We start from the raw sequence: 3,163 nt of genomic DNA, 5'->3' as shown, positions 1-3,163 counted from the left end.
TCATTTTTTTTTCTGGAAAAATTGATCACATTTATAGCTACCCAAGTTTAAAAAAGATCCTGTTGTATCTTAGCAATGGTTCAAGATAAAGATTATTTCATACAAACTTGTCATCCCACCACATCTGTTCCATGTACTTTCAAACAATTACAATACTTTGTAATCTTTGATTAAGCTGATTTGAATGTTTTAATAATTCCCTTTGCAATTTGAACATTTGTTTATTCCCCAAGCAGTAGATAGTCTTTTTTACAGCCATCTACTGAATCAATTCACATCAATACAGACATCATAAATACGAAAGTCCCAAAGACAGTGAATCTCCTTTACCCAGAAAAAATGGTCATGGGATTGATCTGAGGTCACTTTGGAGAATCAGGGGTTAGTTTTGTATCAGATTATTGCTATGTGAGTTGAAAAGATCCTAAATCATGTAGATAACCCACTCATATATATAAGAATTTGAAGCAACACTGATTCAGTAAGTTGCCCAAGCTTGTACATGGAAGACAAGATTTGAATCTGCATTTTGAGTCCCAGTCACTGCATTTTGGCTATACCAATTTAAGTGAGAACTGTACTAGAAATACCATTTAATACCAGGTATGTGGACATAGAAGCAAATATAAAAGCTTTTGGAATGGATAAAATAAAAATAAAAAATGTGAAGTTAAAGAAGGGCACCAGGCTTCAGAAGAAAAAAAACCAGAGTATGAGCCATTTCATGTGTAAATTAAGTTTAGTCATGAAACAATTTATTTAGAACGTATACTTAGAGTTCTGAGAAAGAAAAGGGGAAAAGAAAAGAAAGGGAAGAAAGAAGGGGAAAAAAGAAAGGGAAAGGGAGAGAACGAAAAAGGAGACTTGGCTTAGTGACAAGATGTGTGGGCTGTTGTCATGAATGTAGGTACACACCATTTCAATTGCCCTTTGGTGCACTTTGTAAAATCTTCAGATCTCAGTGAAAGAGATTTCCCTAAACTATCTAGTTTACACTTTTGAATCATTTTGCATTACTTCTATATTCATGGTCACGGTTATCAACCTCCTTTTTTAAATAAAGTTATCCACTTTTTGTTCAAAGTGAACTTTGGAGACAGAAACTTTTCTGCTTCAAATTCCTTTGAGGAAAATCTATAAAATCCAGCCACTAAAAATATCTGATTTTATGCTGTAGGGTACTTAACAAGGTTTTCCTATTTAAACTATACTTGGAAATGTATACAGTTTTTGAGGTCCTAATACATCATAGCTTCAGTGGCAGAGAACAAGGGTCATTCACATCTGCATAACAGAAGTGAAGAACAAAGAATGAGAAGCTATTTCATTTTTAGCCTAGGCAATCTCTACTAGAAAATCGAAACAGAGTTTGTGTTTCTCTGTAGCCATTTTTTTTCTCCACCCATGATATTCTGACAGGTTACTATCCCTTTTAATCTTGCTAGAAACTAGTGACATTTTTGATTTTTATAACCCAAGGAGTAAGTATTTGAATAACTGAATTTTAACCTATTTTTATGAGAATTTGCACTCCCTTGTAAGCAATAACTAAGTCATAAGATTTAATCTTGAATTGAATCAATGATGGTCTTTGGAAAAGTCATGGAGAAAGCAATTCAGGAATACATAGGTATCTAATGTTGGGGGGGGAGGGGAAGGAAGAGTGTCACCACCAAATCTTTTCATGCAAAAAGGAAACTCACTTTGAGCTTAATCATTGTATTTTTCCTAGTTCTCCTCCCATTGGAAATGTCAGAGTCATTTCAGAAATTGAAGTAAATGGCTTGGAATAATCAGTCAGTGGTCACTGAGTTCATACTGCAAGGTCCCTCCAGCTCCTGGGAACTCCAGATCTTCTATTTCCTGTTTTTCTCCATGGTCTACACAGGGGAGTCTTCTTATTGTATGCACCATCTAGTCAGAGCCACGCCTTCACTCCTCCATGTACTTTTCTGCTAGGCAATCTCTCCTTCATTGATAAGTCTTTGGCCTCAATTAACACCCCCAAAATGATTGCAGATTTCCTCAGTGAGCACAAAGCCATCTCTTTTTGAAGATTACATTACTCATATTCTTCCTACATCTCTTAGGGGGTGCTGAGTTTTGTGCTGCTAATAGCCATGCCATTTGATAGGTATGGAGCTATTTGTAAGCCTTTACAGTACTTAACTATCATGAACTGGAGAATGTGTGTTAGGCTTATGATGCTTTCCTGGACTGTTGGCATCTTCCACACTATGAGGCAGTTGGCATTTACTGTGAATCTATCCTTCTGTGGTCCCAACGAAGCTTCTTTTGTAACTTTGGTGATTAAGCTTGTCTGTGTATACACGTACATCCTGGGAGTGTTCATGATCTCGACCAGCGGCATGATTGCCCTGGTATGCTTCATCCTCCTGCTGATCTCCTACACTATCATCCTGGTCACGGTTAGACAACGTTCTCTGGTGGATCCTCCAAAGCTCTTTCCACTTGCAGTGCCCACTTCACCATTGTGACCCTTTTCTTTGGCCCATGAATTTTCATCTACTTGAGGCCTTTCACAAATTTCCCGATAGACAAAGTGCTCTCAGTTTTTTATACCATACCATTTTTACTCTGCTCTTGAATCCAGTAATCTATACCCTTAGAAACAAAGATGTCAAGAATTCCATGAGGAAATTTTGCAGCCAAATCTTTAAGTCTAGGAGGACTGATCATATCCCTTGAATTCCAGTGCAAAAAAGAAACAGTTTTTCAGCATTTACCCCTTTCACTCAGTTGGTCAATATAATCATACCGTTGCAAGAAACCATGGCAGAAATATTTCTGTAATAAGATTTGGCAGGCTCTGGGCTTCAGTTGCATAAATTCCTCACACAACACAACATTTTGCATTACAAACATTATCAAAACTATTCTCAACATTTTACTGCTCAAATGCTCACTTTTTGGAATATTCAGTGCTTGTCAGTGTGATCATTTATTCAAATATTCTTTCTTCTGAAATATTTACATTTTTAAGAGTAAATCCCCCCCCCACCCATCTGTTGTCACTAAAGAAAAAAAGCAATTATGGAAGGCCAACAGCAAGTATAGTACCTGTATACTGAAGTAACAGTGGTATTTTAAATTGATGACAAAGGTGCTACTGAATAAATTATTTTAGTTCAGAAGTCAGGGA

General features: G+C 36.7%; 1 pseudogene; it reads left to right on the top strand.

Moving 5' to 3' along the window:
• Nucleotides 1-1,779: 1,779 nt before the first annotated feature.
• On the top strand, nt 1,780-2,709 carry LOC101625822 (annotated as a pseudogene).
• The last annotated feature ends 454 nt before the right edge of the window (nt 2,710-3,163 follow it).

This window comes from Condylura cristata, unplaced genomic scaffold, assembly GCF_000260355.1.
Source record: "Condylura cristata isolate star-nosed mole 26May11 unplaced genomic scaffold, ConCri1.0 scaffold00045, whole genome shotgun sequence".
Lineage (NCBI taxonomy): Eukaryota > Metazoa > Chordata > Mammalia > Eulipotyphla > Talpidae > Condylura > Condylura cristata.
The sequence above is the reverse complement of the archived record's forward strand: the minus strand, read 5'-3'. Positions and strand labels throughout refer to the sequence as shown.